Source organism: Canis lupus, chromosome 34 (assembly GCF_011100685.1).
Source record: "Canis lupus familiaris isolate Mischka breed German Shepherd chromosome 34, alternate assembly UU_Cfam_GSD_1.0, whole genome shotgun sequence".
In the NCBI taxonomy this organism is placed as follows: domain Eukaryota; kingdom Metazoa; phylum Chordata; class Mammalia; order Carnivora; family Canidae; genus Canis; species Canis lupus.
In genome coordinates, this window is record NC_049255.1 from 15,290,514 (window position 1) to 15,312,328 (window position 21,815).

At 37.8% G+C, this 21,815-nt stretch overlaps 1 long non-coding RNA gene across 8 annotated transcripts in view; it reads left to right on the forward strand.

Moving 5' to 3' along the window:
* Window positions 1-21,815, forward strand: part of LOC106558228 — a 106,183-nt gene that overhangs the window by 74,922 nt on the left and 9,446 nt on the right. For 3 of the 8 annotated variants that reach the window (XR_005383770.1, XR_005383779.1, XR_005383778.1), the window contains one exon: window positions 15,485-15,542. The exons of 3 other annotated variants lie outside the window; for them this stretch is intronic. This is a non-coding gene — a long non-coding RNA (uncharacterized LOC106558228). Of the gene's footprint in view, window positions 1-15,484; window positions 15,547-16,268; window positions 16,284-21,815 lie in introns of those variants that run through there. 2 more of the 8 variants (XR_005383773.1, XR_005383772.1) reach the window with 2 other exon arrangements.

Consider the following 21,815-nt stretch of genomic DNA (forward strand, 5'->3'; position numbering starts at 1 on the left):
TTCAGATATTAGAACCGCCAAGCTGCTGCAGACACTGCAGAAAGAGCCAAATGCTGAGTGTGACTGTTGGTGTCTGTGTGTGTAGCCAATGGTTTCCAGTGTTGAGGGATTTTGTGTTTGCAGAACGTGGTCTCCCTGACTCCTACAATGACATTTCCTCATTGAGGCCCCATTCCATTCATGGCTGTATTAGAAATCATGGTGATAGGAGACAAATAAAAAGCAGATCACATCTTCGGGTAGTTTCTAGCCCAGGAGAGAGACAATGATACAAAGCCTCATGGTAAGAGCTCAGGCTACAGAATTCTGGCTTCAAATACCCATCATGTCCTTTATTGTCTGTTTGACCTTCACTAAGTTTTCTGTTCTCATTGAGCTTCATTTTCTCATGTACAGAATGGGGATAATACCTACTTGGAAGAGTTATTGTCTCTGGGACACAGTAGGTGCAAAATGCATGTTAATTGTTGTAATTGGGTTTTATTTATTTATTTGTTTGTTTGTTTGTTTATTATTATCATAAGAATGTGGTAAAAAAAAAAATGCCTGAGTGGTACATGTGGTGTTAGAACAGAAAGACACCGCTCCCAGTCTGGGAGGCCAAGGAAGCTTTCAGGAGAGGTGGGATGTGAGGAACCTGAGCCCTGAAGATTCAGATGATATCACAAGGAACAGCATTAACAAAGGCTGGTGGTGTGTGGGTTCTGGGACCAGCAACAGGTTCATTTGGATTGGTGTGATAGAGATAAAGGTCCAAAGGGTCTAGTCTGTCAAGGACTGGGCTCTTAAGGGGTTTGTCCTTTCAAAACAAATTCTGAGATATGAGACCTCCAGCAGCCATTTGTCAAATGGCTTCGTTGTAAATTTTATCACTGTGATCCACCTGTCGTGCAAAAAGCCAGGGCACATCGGAGGCACACTTTTCCTTCTCGCCAGTGACTTTGACTGACTACATGTGCATTCCTCAGCCACAGGATGTATTAGAATTAACTGCTACATCTGGAAGCATTTGCCTTTGATAATTTTAATACTCTGAACATGGGGGAGGGGTTTGCCCTTGGGATCCATTAGTGCATTGATGCTTCATATAAAAATATAGGGCCATAAATCTGTGAGGTCTAGGAAGCCAAAGCAGCTTAAGACTGAGATACACATTATGAGGTGATGGATGTTAACCCAATTCATTGTGGTGATCATTTCATAGTCTATGTAAGTCAAGCATTGTGCCGCCCACATTAAACTTACACAGTACTGTATGTTAATTATGTCTCAGTAGAACCAAAAAAGAAATTTTTAAATAAAGACTGTGATATGCAGAAAGGTGACTTGTGAACAGAATGATTGGTCACAGCGTCAGGTGGGAAGTAATAGATAAACTCAGGAAATCTCTGTCACTTATTAATGGGGAGCTTCTGGGGCAAGTCAACTCATCTTGCAGGGCTTCAGTTGCCCATATAAAATTAGAGTATCACATCGATCAGCAGTGGAAATACAATTTTTATTCTAGGTCTTTCTTAGGCAGCACCAAAAGCCCTTTTAAACCAATAAATCCAATGCAGGAAAGCAATACTTAAGTGACACAAAAGCAGAGCAGCTCTGGCTGGTGGGTGCCGGGCCCTGCCAAGGCCTCAGGGTCCTCTCCCTCAGAATCAGGCAGCGAAGCACCCCTAGTCTCTATGGGACATGGCATCCAAGCTGATGGGCTATGGAATCGTTGAGATCCCATACTTCCAGCATGCTATCAACTCCCCATAGTTTAAATTAACATGGCAGTGGAGGGTCAGAAGTTTTCAACTTTACTGTTAACTTGACTGCAAAGCTGTAGAAAATAAACTCATAATAAACCTCTTTTTTTAAACAGATTGCATAATATTTACCTACACAATGGTTTTCAATCATAAGACTTATTTTGTTTTATTGATGAATGCTAGATCCCCAACACCAAGTGCCCTGATAAGAAGAGCATTGAAAAATGATATCTCATTGGGAGTTAGAGATATTCTTACTCAGATGGGAAGTTGTCTTTTTTTTTTTTTTTTAAGATTTTATTTATTTATTCATGAGAGACACAGAGAGAGAGGCAGAGACACATGCAGAGGGAGAAGCAGGCTCCATTCAGGGAGCCCGACATGGGACTCATCCCGGGACCCCAGGGTCATCAGGCCCTGGGCTGAAGGCGGCACTAAACTGCTGAGCCACCGGGGCTGCCCCAGAAGTTGTCTTTCTTAGGAATCATACTTCAAGTGTTTGAAGTGAAAATCTTACCTGGCGTTGAAACAGAGGTGAGGAAATTTAAAGGAAGAGACTTTTCTCAGCAGCAGAAGGGGCTGCCCCTCGAGCTGGTTGGTGCTTGTCTATTGTTTACTTGCCAAGCCCAAGTAGCATGGTTACACAGAAGGGCAAAATCTCTGTCCCCTGGGCAAAAAGAAAAGTGGCTGAAAGGTGCTGACTTCTTCACCCTTCAAAAGTTTCCCAGTCCACCCCTGCCCCTGTTGGAGGCAATGGGGTGGAGCAGATGATGACTTAAAACTTGGGCTTTATGTACCTCCTAGCACTGTTATCCCTCAGCAGCAGAGCTTCAGTAGAGGACAGTTGGATAGTGTATCTATGGTGTCTCTACTGCTACAGAAACTCGGACTGTATCATAAGCAGGATGATTATGCACACACCTGAGAATTAAACATCATAGAGAGAAATCATATCTGATACTCAGTCACCAACTGCTGTCCTAGAATACGCATGATCGGTTGGTACACTCCATCTCCAAGGTGCAGCTGTATGGACCGGAGGATTCCTATGACCTTCCTGAGCCACTTAAACACCTTTGCAGCTGGGGAGCTTTTGTGGCTAGCAAAGGGGTGTCACATTCCCCTCTGTGCCTCATTTCTGTCACATATTCAATGAGCAGGTTTTATCCTAGAAGCTTTTATCTTAAGAAAGTTCCAGATTCATCAATAATTCCTCGAGAGTTGTGCTTGAAATTCTATGCTAATTTCAAATTCTATACTAATATTGAATTACTATGCTAATTTTTTCATGCATCTGAGTGCACATTATTATCCACATTATAAAGGGAAAACAAAGAAATGAGCCCCGCTAAACAGAAAAGGCAACACAAGCTAAATTCTGTGTGTTGGCTCCACCAGAAGGGATAGCTGTATAGCTGTATAATTCCTGCTGCGTAAGGATATTCTAATTCAAGCCTAAACACTTTGGAAAGTCCCTTAACCTCTCCAATCCTCAATTTCTTCTTCTGTAAAATCAGTTTAATAAAACTTACCTTGTGTAGTGGTTATAGGAAATAGAAAGTATTTATTTTTTTTTACCTTCATAGCATGGTACCTGGCTCATAGGAAGTAATAAATGCAAACTTTATTATTGTCATTTTTAGTCTCCATTTGTTAATCGATTGATCCTGTTGATGATTGTGTCTGAACCGTGAACTCATTTAAATACAAACTACTTATCTGAAATTCTCTAAAAGATTGATCTTATCTAGCACTGGGTATTAAACAGCTGTGTCCAAACCAAGAGCATACATGAGAGGTGGCCCACAGTCAACCATCTATAATGATACATCTGCATTCCATAATAAAAATTCTGTAATGGATTCGTTATAAATTTTAAACAAATACTAAATAAATTACTATAATAAATAGTTTAAGATGCTCCTGAGGCATAGTTAAGTCTTTTTGGAGGCTATTCCAATATAATTTGGTTCAGACCAATTCTTAAAACACGTGGGATTAATATTAAATAAACACATTGGCAAAGTGATAGGAGTTAAGTCACTTTCCAGCCTTGCTAGCTTAGTGCTAATGTGGACAAAGCTTAAGTGGCTAATTCTACCTAGAAAGGAAAGTCTGAAGAGCTATCTCCTCTCTATTCTTTTGACCCCTTTGCTAGTTAGGGTGTTTTTCTTAGCTTCTTTGGAAAAAAATACCCCCCAAAAGATTGCTAGGTATTTCTTTCCTTTGGTTTACTGTTTCAGCCAAAGTATAAGACCTTACTTAGATGACTAGCAATTAAGGAATTTTTGTGGTTTATTTCCTGATCTAACTGCTTACTTCTGAAGAAAGCAATTCTGACAAGTTTGTGTTAACCTGGATCTGACCAAAACTGTAGTGCCAACATTTGTGAAAGATTTAGATAGAAAAGTCAGGCTGGAATTTTAACAGTAATATCCTTAATGTTACTTTTCCTAGATCACACGGACTTTATTTTTTCTCCTTGGATACTGATTTTATAGAAAAGAAACCATTTCCATTAACTTAATATTTTAATGACATTGGAGACCTGCAGCTGAACTAGAAGTAAGGTGACTAGTAAATCAATGGTGGTAATTCTACTTACAAGAATACTTTGAGTTAATAAAACCCTTCACTTATAAAGATCTCAACACTGTTTTTATAAAGTTGATCTCATTGCTTTGTAAACATTAGCTGAATAGGGATTTAGTTTTAATTCTTTTACGAAGCATTATTATAAGAAAGAAAAAAACTTTTCAAGATCCATTTCGTTGGAGAAACTCAGAGGTGTCACATTCAGTATCAAGACGCATCTTTCCTGATAGTTGGTAATGCTGGGTAGCTGTCTGTCAGGTGAGGCATAAATCAGCAGCTCAAGAATACCCTCAAGGACTTGATATTTTCACGTCTCTGTTTGCTGTAGGGGTGTTGGCTTCATCCTAGGAGGTTGTACTCACAGTTGCAAGATGACTGCTGGCAACTCCTAGGGTTGTTTACTGCCTGGTTGACACAGCAGATGAACATGGCCATTTTTCCTTCTGTATTCCTTGCAGAAGTTCTGAGGTCACTCTTATTGGACTGACTTAGTCAAGGCTTGGGGAAGTTCACGCACTGTGGCCATTGGCCAGGAGAATACAGGGTGCTCATTGAACTGGTTAGTCATGGGCTTTATGTCTGGAGTCCTGGGGCAGAGTCAGCATTACTGAGGACACATGGTCCAAGATCTGGGCGTGGTGGTGCGGATGGGCAGGGGGAGGAGAAGTTCCCCTGGAGCAAAAGCCCATGAGATTGATTACCAATTCACATGCCAGGCTTTGAGAAACTCTGTTGAAGTTGAAATAGGATGGGGGTGTGTGGAGAGGTGGTTAGAGAGTAGGAGTAGGAGAGTAGGAATGTGACACAGTCAAAATGGCAATTTGGGCATTTGATAATTATGATGATAATGACAATATCTTGCATGACTAGAGCTTTATATTTTCGAAAGTGCTTTCACTTACCAGGTCTCAATGTTTGGTGTACTACTTCCTTTTTGCTCTATTATCATTTACAATATAGGTTATTACTACACCAACGTCATCAAAGAAGATTACTCATTTTGAAGGTGTTCCTAATTTGCTCACAGAATATTTATTGAATGCCAGCTATGTGCCAGGCATCATGTTAGATGTTAAGGTTCTAAGAATTTATTAAGAGGTAAAAACAAGCCACTCTTTTGAGTCATTAGCTAAATGAAAGCACAGGGTGGCATAACACTAATCTAGTCTTGAAAGAGATAGAGGAATTGTCAGGGAACACTCATGGAGTACATAATGTCTCAACTAAAATCTTAAAGATAACCAGGGGTAAGCCAGCCAGATGAAAAGTGGAAGGCCAAGGAGTTGGGAGAAAGTAAAGCTTTCCAGCAGAGGAAACAATACCTGCAAACGTCCTGGGGTGAGAGCATGGCATGAAGAAAAACTGCCCAGAGTTGAATATGGCTGGAGCACCAAGAGGTTCAGTTGTGGAGATGAAGGAGGCTGGAGAGATTGGCTATGGGCACATCATGAAATGTCTTGAAAGCTTTGAGCTTTACCCAAGGGATTACGGGGACATAGAAAATTTTAGAAATGTCATTCAGTTTATAGAACAGAAAATGGATGGGGGCAGGAGGGAGAGGGGAAAGAAATGGGAGAGAAAGCCCATTATGACCATTTTAGTCAGAGGAGTAAAGTGATGATGACTTGAATTAAGCCAGAATCAAAGGAAAGAAAATAAGTACTTTGATTTGTGTGATATTAAATTGCACTATTATAAAACATTCTTTTACCCCAAGAAATAATAAGTGGTCAGATTCATAACTTTTATCTCTTCATTCAGGTTTCTCTTAAAATAAATTTCACAAGACCTCCTTCATTCAGCAAACATTTATTGAGCACCTGCTACAAGCCAGATATTCGAACTGTCCAGATGTTGGCATTTTTGTCAGCTTAAGTTGTTTAAAATCTGTACATTTGCACTTTTTAGATATATCACAAAGTCAGTATCTGTCCTGCTTTACTTTATTTAAATTGTTCTGAATTCATAATTTGAGTGTAAGAGAAAGAGTTTTGGAAGAGAGCCGTAGGATAACCTATTTTTAGCACCTTTTCCTAAGCTAACGTATTGTGTTTATTTTTCTGATGGTGTCTGGGAAAAAGGTAAAGAAGTGTATTGAACAGATTAATTAACCACTTTATAAAACAAATCGCTACAGAAAAATCACTACAGAAATCACTTCCAGTGCAATTTGTGGGGCTTGCTTGAATTTCAAAATTAGGAAGATTCTGTATTTCACCAGATGCAAATGAGGGAAGGTATTTACCTCCTGCAGGGAATAAAAGGATTTAGGCAAACAAGCAGGATGTGTTTACTAATTAATTCAGCTAAATTTTGATGATGTCCGATGCTTAAAAACATTCTATTTACTTACGGAATTAAAAGTCTCTACACTCCTTCATTATCAGCAGGCTGGTTATTCCTCAACCACGTATCAGCTCCTCTAGTAATCTCTAGGCTGTTGCAGTGCTTTACAACTTGTGCTGATAAAGGCAATTCTAATTTAGTGCTCACGTTAATTATCAGTAATATTAAACGAATATATTGAAACTATTTACATGTGTCATTCATAGTTGCTGTATTCTAAGGAAAATGATTATAATTGTTCTTATTAGTTATCATATTTCATGCTTCTGCAGTGAAATTCTTTTTCTTCCTTTCCTTTTTTTTTTTTTTGGTTTTGTTTTGGGAATATCTTAATGAGGAAAAGGGTTTACGATATTTTGAAATGTTCACAAGGCACCAAATAGCACTTTCTAATTCATTAGTCATATTTTATTGGAAAATTCCTTTGTGTTAGTTTATTTGTTTCTGAGCTCATGTAAACCAGATTAAAAAGGAAAAATGGGGCAGCCAGTCAATCTTCTTTAACTGATAACTGGCAAAGAGATTAGAATACAGAATGAAAAACAGAATGCCTCTGAGATTTGAAAAAGTTTTTATTTCTCTGCCTTTTGCTCTTAGTTTTGTCAGGAATTAAAAAATGAAAACATGAGGCACACCTTTTGTTGCCTAAATATTACCCAATTAGAATCCCAAGTCAGGGGCACCTGGGTGCCTCAGTGGTTGAGTGTCTGCCTTTGGCTCAGGGAGTGATCCTGGGGTCCTGGGATCAAGTCCTGCATCAGGCTTTCTGTAGGAAGTCTGCTTCTCTCTCTGCCTATGTCTCTGCCTCTCTCTCTATGTCTCCCATGAATAAATAAATAAAACCTTAAAAAAAAAAAGAATCCAAACTCATAGTAAACCTGGGATAACTTGTGTTGATAGTACCTTTTCCCTAAGCTGAAGCATTTCACTCTATCCTACATTGAATAAAAACGTATAATTTCTAGTGTGTGATTACCTGCCTGGTATAGATATCTGATTAAATTTCAAAGTTGAGTCAATATTCGGAACTTTGCTTTGGCAATAAAAGCTGCCAGATGTTCACTTGAATTGACTTACATAGAATAAGATCTGTTCTTTAGTGAAATTGGGGGGAGTGAGGTGTTTCAAAAAAATGGATTGTTTCCAAATAGCTGAAGTTCAAATCTTTAAATCGTTTTTCACCCTGAGCACTCCTATTTATCATTCAAGGCTCAACTCAACATTGCCTTTTCTGGAAAGCTTTCCCTAATCTCTCTGCCAGCCACAGTCAGGGTTTATGCTCTCTCTCTCTCTCTCTCTTTTTTTTTTTTTTTTGTATCAACACTCCATTTTGTATTGTAAGCATCTGTTTTACTCATCTGTCCTTATCAGCCTCCTCTCTCCTTTCCCTCCATTGACTATAAACTCACTGCGAGTTGGGACTCCATCCTGCTCATCTGGGTACTTCTAATGCTTTATGCCATGTCTCATGCATAACAGGTAGCTTCGTAGCTTCTTACTATGCGACAGAAGCCATTTGAGAATAGATCATACATTTTCCCTACCTTCTTAAATAAAAAAATATAAAAAATAATCATAGTAAAATTTGTGATTGCTTAGACTTATCATGACAGGCCAAAAACCCTTCAGATGTGTGTCTGTTAGTCTCATGGTACCTGGCCAAGCTGCCTAGGGTTTGTGTGCCCTCTACAAGCTCCTGGGATGAGGTGGGCCTTTGGTGCCTCGAATTATTGCAGAATCCTTTGGGGTCCTCTGAGGTGACTCCTAATAGTAGGGTGTCTGCTCCTCAATGCTTTAATTGACCTTCATCTGTGTGTTGTGTTGGTCTCAGCCTTTTTGATAGTGATGTGCCAAAGGCACTTGCTAGACCTGTCTTACTGGTAGCAAGCCCCCACAGACATGTTCCTTACAGACCCTTGTGGTTGCAGGATGCATTTCAGCAAAAACCATCTGGGAACTTCGAGGAATAAGATTTATTATTCACAGTCACAGAAGGTAGAAGGCACCCCAAGGGCCACAAGTAAAGTCTAGGGTAGAAAAAAGAGAGGAAGCCAGGCCCTGGGGCTCTGACTTTATCAGGCCCAGGGTAGTGGTCTAGGGTTTCACCTATTAGTAGGTATACTCTATTGGCTTGCTCAAAGTATAAGACTGGGGACTAGGGCCTGGGAAGGGAGAAGTGGGGTCACTCAGGTGGTCAGTTTTCTAGGTTACCCAGGGCCTTCTGAAGGAGGGTACATCACGGGTGGGGGCAGGTTCATTCCTTATCTGGTTGTTTTGCTAGTAACTTTGTCAGACAGCTAGAGATCTGTTATTCAAGATGGAGGTTATTTGACTTGGATGCCTCCGCAATCAAAAGTTTAATGTTAGGTATTTACATTACATTCTGCTACTTCCAATGGTCCCTTTGTCTCTCCCTGTCTTCTCTTCATTTTAGTTTAAGCAACTGTTGGCTCTTGAGCCAAATGTCCTGGTTTTCAGAGCAATCACCATCCTTTCCTCACAATGTGTAAGCCAGGGATCCCTTTCCATCTTATGGCATCTTTTTGGCTAGTTTTGTTGCTGTTATTCAAATTTTCAATTACTCCTTTCCTTTTCTTTTCTCCTGATAGAAAAAAACACTAGTTAAAAAGCAAACAGATAAGAAAACCAAAGGAACATCCAAAAACTCCAGACTCAATTTCATTTTAAATGCTTAAGCTAAACGTTTAATGTTTATAGGAAACTGCTTTCTAGACTAGAGGAGCGACCATAATTGGTTCCCATCTCAAATGATTCCTTAGAATTTAGTTTCATATCTAACAGAAAAATAAATGCAATCAATATGGCAAATGAAAAATAGAATATTATAAAGTTACCAAATTCATTTCAAGTAATTCTATAAACTTTTTGCTTGGATGAAATCTTCGTCCATTTCCTTTAAATTCTTTTAAACTCTCAATTGTCTCTATTTAAGTATCTCATAATTCTTACACTAGAACATGTTTTAGAGATAGTTAAGTATTTCTTAAGTGATTTTGCCTTTTCTTTGCTGCACGATTCTCAGTGAAAACACAGATTCTTCATTTACTACCACTCTAGTGCATCCCTTCAACCTCCTCTAGTATATAATTGTTTGAGCCAAAAAACTTATTAGTTTTTTAGCAATTACTTTTAGGACTTATGTACAAACCTGCTAATTTTTCCCCTTAATTGTCCCTCCTCCAAGATGCATGTTAGAGCATTTCTTGAAATAAGGCCCTTGGACCACTTGCATCAGACTTATTCAATAGTATTTGCTGTAAAGGAAAAGTATCCCAAAATTGCACTCCCCATACTCATTTATTCAGTATCTCACTTCATATAAAACTAAAAGTAGAGTGCATATTCTGTTAATAACTACATTTGGATTGTGGTCTACTCTGAAACCCTGATTTTTGCCCCTTACCTGTTTTAAAGCCAGGATGTTTTATTATGATTTGTGATGAAAAGACCCCATAAGGGTCAAGTAATCCTTGTCAGTTACTTTTGAGGAATTCTCCTGCTTTTCTGATCTCTTTTTGGATTCTCTTTTCTATCCATACTCTTTAGGATTTTCTTTTCCATCCATATTCTCTCTGTTAAGTGCATCCAGTCTCATGGCTTTTAATAATATCTATAAGCTAATAGCTTCCAAATTTTTAACTCTGGTCTAGCCTTTCCCCTGGATTAGGATCATATATTCAATTATCTACTTGTCATCTCCATTTGAACAATCGAATGGGCAACTCATATTTAACATTACTGAAGTTTAATTTTTGATCCCTATTTCAATATCCAGAACCCACACTTTTTCAAGTCTTCCCCATTCCAATGGATGGCGTTACATTCATTCCTCTTCTCAGCCAGAAACCTAGGAGTCCTTTCAGATGATTCTCTTTCTCTCATGCCTTAAATGTAGTCTTTAGCAAGCCTTATTGGCACAATATCCAACATATATTCTGAATCTGACCACTTCTTACTCCCTTCACTACCGCTGTGCTGGTCTAAGCTGCCATTATCCCTTGGCAAGTTCTACAAGAGCCTCCTCACTGTTCTCGTGGCTTTCACTCTCACTCTCTACCCTGTAGCAGAACCACTTTTTCATAGCTTTAGTCAGATTGCATTACTCCACTGCTCAAAACCCTCCATTGGCTTCCAGCCATACTGAGAACAAAGCCTAAAGTCCCTATCATGGCCCACAAGGCCTATGTGATGCAGTCTGTAACCTCTCCCAACTTATCTCCTGCTACTCTGTCCTAGTACATTCCTGTATCGGAATCTTTTCTGTCTGGAATACCTTTGTCCATGTATCCACCTGACTTTCTCCACCACTTCTATCAAGTCTCCACCCAGATACCTTATTTGAGAGAGCTCTCCTATCTAAAATGCCACCCTTCCATCACTTTCTATTACCTTACCCTGCTTCACTTTTCTTCAAGACGTATATACTGCATGTATATGAATATTACATATTCATTTTTATATGTTTATTATACTTATTTTTTATATGTATTATTCCTGTCTGTGTTACTCTACTGGAAGAGTAGAGTACTCTCCAGTAGAGTACTAGAGCAGGACCAGCACATGATATCTGTTGAGTGAATGAATTTAATCCAGGTCCTTTCTTCATATAATACCTTAGTTAAATTATAGCTGAGAGTTTGAAATAATCTTTTTTTTAAAGATTTTATTTATTTGAGACAGAGAGATTGAACACCAGTTGGGAGGAGGGTCAGAGGGAGAGAGAGAAGCACTTTCTGCTAAGCAGGAAGCCTGATGTGGGGTGGGATCCCAGGACCCTAATATCATGACCTGAGCTGAAGGCGGATGCTTAACTGACTTAGCCACCTAGGCGCCCATGAAAGAAACCATCCTGAAAATGTTCTATGATTTAAAATGAAAATGAAATGATGCAGTTTTGGATGATCATTTAAAATTGCATGATAACCTTTCCTTTCTGGCTTGAAAGTGTTTCTTAAGTCTGATCAGCTTTGTTTTCTTATTGAGACTCTTCTCTATATCAACCGAGTCTCTTAGTTAGGCCCTCTGCCAATCTAGCTCCAAATCTAAATTATAGCACAGTCATAATTGTTTTTATTGCTTGATCTTGCTGTGAATCAGTGGATACAAGTTATCCACTGAATTCCCTCTAACACATTTCTTGATCTTGTTTTCTAATTTTATAAGTGACATGCATTTTGGACATGTATAGTCATATTTTTATTCCCTGAGTGGCAAGGAAATATGTTAAATTGGTATTAGGGATATTAAAAGCTCTTTTTTCTTAGTTTGGCATTATTAGCCATGCTTATGTAGGTAGTTGAATAATTATGCCTAGAATTTAGTATATGCATTAAATATGATAGAGTTCACCAGGAAATGTAAAAATAGAATAAAATACAACACTTTACTTGCAGATTGGAGGTGAGGTGATTGGTATGTTAATTAAAGGTGACCTCAGCACTCTTAATATTAACCTCCTGATTTTCTCCAGTGTTTCAGGTAGAAAAAAAAATTATTCTTCAATATTCCTAAGAATAAGATTGGATAAAGGACACAAATGAAGTCTAGACCAAGTACAAAAACATGAGCTCCTTCTTCTGGCTGCTCAACTAATGCAGACTTAGTCTGGGGATGAGATAACTATCTCAACAGCCATTCCATCGCTCAGACTTCAAATTATAGTAATTATGACAATTTGTGCCAATAGCCATGAGGTGGGATTTTTGATGTGGTTAAAAATAACATCTGTAAAACCCAATAAAAATTACATTTTGCTAATTTTCTGATAAGATACTGTTTTAACTATACTGTGTCTTCTGCCGCTGCCAGTTTTCAATTAGAGCATTCCTTTAAAAAAATTTTTTTAACCCATTTTGTCTCCCGGATCCAATTCCATCCTCAGCAATGCATTTGTTTTAATGCTCTTAATTAATTGTTTTGTGTGAATTTTGCCTTTCAAACTGATACTAATCTTTGAGACTTTATTAACTTGCTGATTGCTAAATCTTGATACAAAAGGACCAAGAGCAGGACTCAGCTTCTTCTTTCTGGCTTAGACAACAGAATTCCCACGGAGGCCTGCTCAGTGATGTCAGTGCCAAAAAGGCCAGTGATGCAGTGAATAATGGACCTACTAAGACAGGTTGGGTCTGCAGTTCTGTCCATGTTGGAAATTGCTAGCTTACTCAGAGACATAGTCAGTGGTGAGAGCTCATAAGGAGTTCCCCTCAAGTGTGTTGTAATGGTGCCTTGTGTGTCTTCCTATGCCGTATTTCTTTAAATCCCTTTCCTCTGGTCAATTTTTGAGAAAACATTTACATATTTTCTCATCTCCTTACTGCACATATACAAAACTGAGGTTCTGAGAGCTCAAGAGGCCTGCCCAAGCTCACTCATTTGGGATGAATACCAAAGGTAGAGCCCGCACAGGGCCCTTTAGAGTCTCCTTCCACTGGTCTTTCAATCAAGTCATGTGGTTTCTAAGCCAGTATAAATGTGTGTGGGTACGACACACCCCTGGCTCCTCAGAAATCATTCCCTTTTTTCTTTGCCCTTGTGTTTACTACTTCTACAAGAAAAAAAAAAAAAAAAAGGAAACTTTCTTGATCCAGCATCTCCTCCAGCCACCACCTCAGCCTTTCCCTTTCCTTTATTTTAAAAGGATCAGCTACTCTTGACTCCTATGTCCTCAGACTCACTTGACAACATGACACTACTCGACTGAGGCTAGTTGGTGACAATATTTCTCAATTCTAATCTTTCTTCTCCATTCCTACCTTAATTGTTCCATATCTGGCTCTTATCATCTCTGATCAAGTGGGAATTGGGTAAGATGGGAAGTGGGAATTTATTCATTTGCCCCTTCATCAACTGCTGAGGCCATTACGGTCAGCAAGACAAACACGGTTCCTGTCCTCACTGAGCTTACAATTATCTCAGGCCTGTCCTCTCTGAGATGAATGATTCAACTTCCTTCTCACTTCCTTTGGTTTCCTCTGTCTCTCTGCCTCAAGTATGTATATATAATTCTCTCACTCAAAAAGAAAATTTCATTTTTGTATGAAGACCATAGGTCAATAATTGTATTCTTTTATACCTATTAACTTTTGAAACATAACAGCTAAGATAGTAGCCTAGTTAAGCAACAAAACACAAGTCATACTCTCTAGTAGTATTTTTTGACCTTTAAGATTGGTGAGTGTATATGTGTGCATGTACACAAATGCGCATGGTCAGAGTTTACATGTAATATTTCAAGTGATATTTCTCTAGTTGTTATTTAGCTATGAAGACTTCTTTTACTTTGCCATTATTGACTAAGGAGTATTTTTTTTTAAATCAATATTCAAAGATTCACCTTTTCATTCACTTTCTCATACTTGCAATAGGTAATCTCTTGTTGACTAGGAAAAACAGATTTTAATATAATGCAGTATCATCTAATTCCTCAGCAATCTTTTTCCGTTAACTAATCCATTCCCTTTGTTATTTAAACTTTCTCATTAGCAATGACTAGACATTACCAGTTAATTTTAGTTCAAGTCCAAAAATACAAATATTTTCTTTGGAGTGGCCCAATATTTCGTTATTGTTTACTTTCATTTATGTTTTTGCTCATTCTTCTTAGAGCTTGAGGATTCAGATATGCTGAGAAATTAGCCCTCCCTGAAGGTTTAAATGGTCTTTTAGGGAACCTGCCTCTGTACCTGGCAGATGAATAAATATGACATGAACAGTTCTGGTAATCTTAGGAACCATCAGAGCCCCAAAGGATCCTTCCATATCAGTTGTAAAGATATCAAGAAGGAAATAGCCATCTTCAGTGATTATCTCATTGACCTGCCACACAGTCATTAGATTTCAGGCGGAAGAGTGAACATGAGCCATTGTTTTTCATCTCATTTCAATCTGAAATCTTTCAGGAGTAGAGTTTAGGGAATGGAACGAGTCCGTGAAAAACAGTGGGAAGAGAGTGCTTAGAGATTTGTTTAATTTACCAAAATTCTATCCAGGGGATCCAGACTTAAGGGCAGCTAGGCCACAGAGCTGTGAGGGTAGGTACCAGGTCTGTTTTGTTTACTGATACATCCCTTCATTTGATTAACACTTATCAGTGAGAGTGATTTCAGGTTAACATTTTTGCTGCATGGCTTTGTGTGGCCAAACAATAGGACGTGAAAATGAGGACAATCATGATCTATTCTTTCATGAAGTTTGGTTGAGTAGGGTGGCTAGAGAAGCTATGGAATCAGATGAGGTATTTTTTGGTGGTGTGGGAGGTTGGAAGCATCTTAACATCTTAAACATGTTATAAGAGTAGCAAAGGAGTAGAAGAGAGGCCAAAGATAAGGAAAGGATATTAATAGATTAATATTCAGGAGAAACAATGTATGACATGCTCACACACACTTTTCCACACACCTTAACAAATATATGAGTCTCTCCCATAGAGTGTTAAGAGCATCAGACTTTGGAATCTTTTGATTCTCATAGGAAAGTCTTTTCTCTTACTTTTATTACTCAAAATTTCCTGGTATAAAATTCTGAATTCTGGAAAAGTGAGAGTAAAGGAAAAAAGAATTCCACCAAAAACACCAAACAGAATAAATAAATATATATATGTACATATATAATGTATAGTAGTTATATCTGAATATATAGTATGTATAAATTATGTATGTGTGAATTATATAGAAATGTGTATTATATATAAATTTACTTAAAATGAATATCTATAGGCAGAGATACATACTGAAATGTGATATGATGTCTGGATTTTGTTTAAAATAATCTAGATTGGGAGAGATCAGAAGAGACATAGGTGAAACAAGATTGACCATGAGAATTCTCCAGGTTTGTATGTATTAGACATTTTATATAATAAAATATTTTTTATACAAGACTAAAGAGATGTAGAAGTCAAATGTCCATTATTCACTTATTCTGAGTTTTATTTATTTATTTAAAAATATATTTAAATTTAATTTGCCAACATATAGTATAACGCCTAGTGCTCATCTCATCACATGCCCTCCTTAATGTCTGTCACCTAGTTACCCTATCTTCCCACCCACCTCCCCTTCTTCAACCCTTTGTTTGTTTCCCAGAGTTAGGAGTCTCTCATGGTTTGTCTTCCTTTCTAATTTTTCTTCACTCAGTTTCCACCCCCTTCCCTTATGGTCTCTTTCACTATTTCTTATATTCCACATATGAGTGAAACCATATGATAAATGTATTTCTCTGATTGACTTATTTCACTCAGCATAATACCCTACAGTTCTATCCATGTTGATGTAAATGGTAGGTATTCATCCTTTCTGATGGCTGAATAATACTCCATTTTATATATATATAAAATCTTCTTTATCCAGTCATCTGTCACAGGACATTGTGGCTCCTTCCACAGTTTGGTTAATGTGGACATTGGTGCTATGAACATTGGGGTGCGGGTGTCCCATCATTTCACTACATCTGTATCTTAATTTTAATTTACTGGGGTAAATACCCAGTAGTGCACTTGCTGGGTTGTAGGCTAGTTCTATTTTTAACTTCTTGAGGAACTTCCATACTGTTTTCCAGAGTGGCTGCACCAGCTTCCATCCCTACCAAGAAGGTAGGTTCCCCTTTCTCCATATTTTTGCCAACATTTGTTGTTTCCTGTTTTGTTAATTTTTGCTGTTCTCACTGGTGTAAAGTACTATTTCTTTGTGGTTTTGATTTGTATTTCCCTGATGACAAGTGATATGGAGCATTTTCTCATGTGCCTATTAGCCGTGTGTATGGAGAAATTTCTGTTCATGTCTTCTAGAAGCCCATTTCTTGATTGGACTGTTTGTTTTTTGGGGGTCGAGTTTGATAAGTTCTTTATAAATCTTGGATACTAGCCCTTTATCTGATAGGTTATTTGCAAATATCTTCTCCCATTTTATAGGTTGCCTTTTAGTTTTGTTGACTATTTCCTTTGCTGTGCAGAAGCTTTGTATCTTGATGAAGTCCCAATAGTGCATTATTGTTTTTGGTTTCCCTTGCCTTTATAGTCCCGTCATACAAGAAGTTGCTGTGGCCAAGGTAAAAAAAAAAAAAAAAAAAGAAAAGAAAAGAAAAGAAGAATTTCTGCCTGTGTTCTCCTCTAGGATTTTGATGGATTCTTGTTTCACATTTAGATCTTTCATCCATTTTGAGTTTATTTTTGTGTAAGGTGTAAGAGAATTGTCCAGTTTCATTCTTCTGCATGTGGCTATCCAATTTTCCCAACACCATTTATTGAGTTTTATTTTCAAAATACCCATATTTTCCTGAAGAAAGTAATGTGTTAGCTTGTCAGACCTTGGCTAATCTATAAGGAGAGTTAATTGGGTGTTTTGATGTCTTTGGTAAAAATTGCACCAGGGGATTTAAAAGATTCTCAGTCCTTTTAATTTTGTGACAACAGATAAGTTAACTAATTGATTTAATTGTTTGATTATTAGTGACATTGAACATCTCTCATATGCTTGTTGGCTATTTGTATTTCTTCTGTAGTTGGCTCTTTTATCTTCTTTGCCAATCATATTAGCTTCCTGTGGCTGCTCTAACAAATGACCACCAATCCGGGGGCTTAAAACAACAGAAATTTATTTTCTTGCAGTTCTGGTGGTCAGAAGTTAAAATCAGTATCACTGAACAGAAATCAAGAAGTCAGCAGGGTTGTGCTCCTGGACAGTCTCAGGGTGAATAGTCTCCTTACCCCTTCTAGCTTTTGATGGTTGCCATTATTCTTCGGCTTGTGGCTGTATCACTTAGTCTTTAAGATCAGCATCTTCAAATCTCTCTCTGCTTTGTGTTCACATCATATTCTCCTCTGTCTATAAAATTCCTCTAACTCCTTCTTCTAAGGATACATCTGATCAAATTTAGGGTCTCCCTATAATCCAGGATAATCTTGCTATTTCAAGATGCTTAATAATACTTTCTGAGAGCTTTCCCACCTCCCTCTGAAATAGAGTAACATTCATAGGTTACGGAGATTAAGCTATGGATATCTTTGGTAGGGGGCAATTTTTCAGTCTACCACAATCATTTTTATATTGCTTTTCTTTAAGTTTTTTGTTTTAGAATAATTTTAGATTTAGAAAAATGTTGCAAAGATGTTGCAAAGAGTGTCCTATATATCCTTACCCTAGCTTACCTAGGATGGTTTTTTAAATGTTTTCTTTCTTAAAAATTTTATTTTTGCATTTTGGGTGCTCATAAGACTGGGTATAGTGTTTGTTTATAGAATGAAATATGTTGAAAAAAGCCTGTGTGTTACTTTTCTTGTTTAAAATGAGATTCCCAGTATCCATATTCTACTTTTCCAAAGAAGGAGGAAAAAGAAAACCATGATTCTGGCCAACAATGAATTGACTAATACAAGCATGGGTTGCAACGCCTGGATGACTCAGTCAATTGAATGTCGCACTCTTGGATTTTGGCTTAGGTTATGATCTCAGGGTTGTGGGATTGAGCCCTGTGCTGGGCTCTGTGCTCAGCACAATCTACTTGAGATTCTCTCCCTTTCCTTCTCCCCCCTTTCCCCTCCTCTCATGCTTCCTCTCTCTCTCTCTAAAATAAATAAATAAAATCTTAAAAAAATACAAGTGTGGGTTCACACAGTACTTGTTGAGTGATAATTGGAAAGAGTCATAATTGTCAGATGTAGGAGAGATTTCTAGTAATTTTAACATGGAATGCTCCAAATTTATTTTTTACCTTGTTAATAAATTTCCATATATATCATATTTAATTGATATACCCAAGAATTGTTTGGGATATTTCAAGATTTTTTTTTTATTAGAAGAGGAAATTAAAAATAACAAGCTCATTTTGTGAGTCAGTGTCCACTGAGAAAAAAAGTACATCTTATTTACAGGTCCAATGCTAATAAATTAAATTATACAGTGAATTATATATTAAACATATTGAATTAAGTATATATTGCTTATTGGAAATTATGCAGTGTGATTTGTTCTAAACTCTAAACAATGTCAGTACATATAGGGAGTTTAGCTTAGTCTGTCTAAATTTTATTCAGTGTCAGTCCTTTGATGATAGGGGCACTCGAGCCATTGGTTTCATGTTCATTTTCATTTGATTTCTGAGACCAGATGTTTATCACCATATATATTTGGCCATAGAGATCCTGGGGACTGATTTGATAGGATCACATAAACAGAAGATAAAATTCTGTCTGAAGACTGAAATTTGGTGACGATAATATTTTTTTACTTCTTTATGACCAGTTAGTGATACTATGGAGAATCTAGCTGATGCTCTTAGTGTAGGTAGCAAAACACCTCATTTTTCACTGGGCCATCTGGAGAGAGCTATTGGTTGAATGGCATTTTATACCATGTACAGAAGACTAATAAGAAAAGTAAACATTTTATTAAAGTTTGAGATCTCAGGGCTCCTCAGGCCACCGCCGTCTTCATATATTGTTTTCTTAATGGCTTTGGGCCAATTACTTAGCCTCTTTACCTCAGCTCCTCAATTGGTAAAATGGGAACTGTTATAGTGTGATTAATTTATCTCCTAAGGGGGTTGTTTATATTAATTAACTGCTGTTAAGAGCTTTGAAGATGAAAAGTGCTAACTGCTTATGCCATGATTAGCCATGGAATAGTGGAATATGATAACTGCTTCACGAGATAAATGACTAAACCTGATACACACAAACTGTGAAATCTGTGGGAGGAGTTAAGACCCAGGGCAACGAGAGACTGCTGAGGAACCAGCCTCATCAGGGAATATATTAGTTACACTTGAGCCTTGGTTTAAATGGTTTAAACATACTTCTGAAATATATGTTTAAAATGTCATAACGCTGGCACCACATTTTGCTTTCTGAGTGCCTGTTAATGACATTTCTTTCCTGGATATATTTTCCCCACAAACTCAGCTAAATCTGAAAAGTATTGATTAGTTTCAAATACCTACTCCTGTGCTCCCTCGTGTACACCCACAGACAACATGGAAGGTCTACGGTTGACAGGATAGAATGTTCTGGTTTTTATTTGTATTCTTGAAACCGAACCAAACATGTTAGTGGAACATAAACTGCCATTGCATTGAGTCAATGGATATTTGAGGATATTAATTTACTTCCTTTAATAGTCTTTAAGACATGTTAAAAATAAACATATGGAACAAAGGAATAAAATGTCACTTTAAGCTTGAGCTCTCGCTGAGGACTGTGTGTTTTGCCGTTGACCGTATCATTACCTACCTCGTTATGAGGTCATACCTCTGCACAGTTCATTAGAATTTTTCTCTGATTTCATGGCAAACCATAAATGCAAAGCCAAGACATTTTGGTCAATGTTTATTGCACTGTCATATTTATTTCAAAGGCGTATGTTAGAAAAACTAAAGAGACAGGCTCTTTCCAAAGTTCTTTGGATTAGGATTCTTGGTAACACCCTCTCTGTATTGTAATTTAATCCTGAAAGCTTGTATCTGAAGTAGGATATGGGAAAGTGCAAATTCAAATTAATTCTCATTTAAAAAGCAACCATTGGAATACTTAATATTTATGTCCGAAGGGTGTCACAGTATAGTGAAAAAAATGCCAAATTTTGAGTCAGAAAACTGAATTTTACATCCTACGCCAGCACTTTCTCAGCAGTGCAATTCTGACAAATCATCTGCCCTCAGTTTTCCTAGCTATAAACTGGAAATGATAATAAATTCATCATAGACTTACCCTATTGATGGAATGGCCAACGTTTATGAGAGAGTAACTGGTATCTGGTAGGGACTATGTAACATTTTATTGATCCTTTTTGGCCAGTAGAATTCAGTAGAGAGCCCTGACAAAGAGCCATTATAGATTTTTATCTAAAAGCTCACATTTGCATCATGTCTGTTTCTGAGAATAGTTTATTCTTGAAAAATTTCCACAACTATAATGTGGCTGGAGCTTTCTTATGCTGAGTCGTAATATTCATATTAAAAGCTAATTTGCTTTTAAAGAATTTAATCTTAAGGAAAAAACAAAACAGATGTATCCCAAATGATTCTTCAAGGGAGAAACCAATGATGTAAAATTTCATAAGGTATTTTGTTATTATTAAAAGAAAAAAGATGTTTTCAGAATCATCAGTTAAAGATTTGACTATACGACTTAGGTTTGTCTAACAAATTAAATTTTTACAACTTTATGTGTCCCTGAATTCACCATTTTCAGGCTCCAGCTACTATTTCAATAAAACATGAGTCCTTTAGGACAAATGACAAGGAAATCCTCATATAACCTTAAGCAGAAGTAGAAGGGAATGGGGAAGTGCTTAAACCTAATAGAGGAAGAAGTCTTTTTGGAATATAAGCCCAAATAAATATTTGAACAGGAATGGTATCTTCATGTGTGTGGTGAAAATAGTCTGTTTCAGGCTGCACAGTTTGGCAGGCTGGCATGTTGACTTTATCACCTCAGGATCACTGGGGTTTCAGAGGCCTTCCCACAGGCATCATGGCGAGCATCACACACCCCTGCCCTAGGGCCTGAGGCTGCAGGCTGGGGCCTGTGAGGCCTCCCAGGGAAGTCTACCCGCCCAGCCCTCCAGTGCCTAGGTGACTTGCTTTATCCCACCTTGCCTTTGGCTCAATGAACAGTTTAGAATCCCTCTCCAATGAAAGCCGTTTTAGTTAGGTCTACTTCACATACCTGGAAGTCCAAACTCCCCGCCCAACAGGTAGAAATGATGGTATTTCTATCCCAGGATGAGTTCTGCTTCCCTTATTTCAGTTTTATGTAGAACCCCACACTGTTGGATTGAGAGGAAGGGCAAGAGACTTAAGTTTTTGAAAGTTGGGATGGTGAACTGTACTAAAAAGCAGCATAGGCCGTAGCAGCCTGGTAAGGATCTTTAGCAAGTCTAGTTGGCTTATGTGATGCAGTGAGCAGATTCAAACCCAGATTCGGAGGTAAGTTAACTATAAAAAGTATGGACACTACCCAGGGTGTTCTCATTATTAGTCGGTGGTTAAGAAGGAGCTGGGTTCAAGAGATTATTTCTGAGGGTAGAGGACTCTACTTGGCACACGGTATTGAGATGCCCACTGTGAGTGGTCCCAATCCCATGGCCTGCTGTTACAAATGTCCCCAAA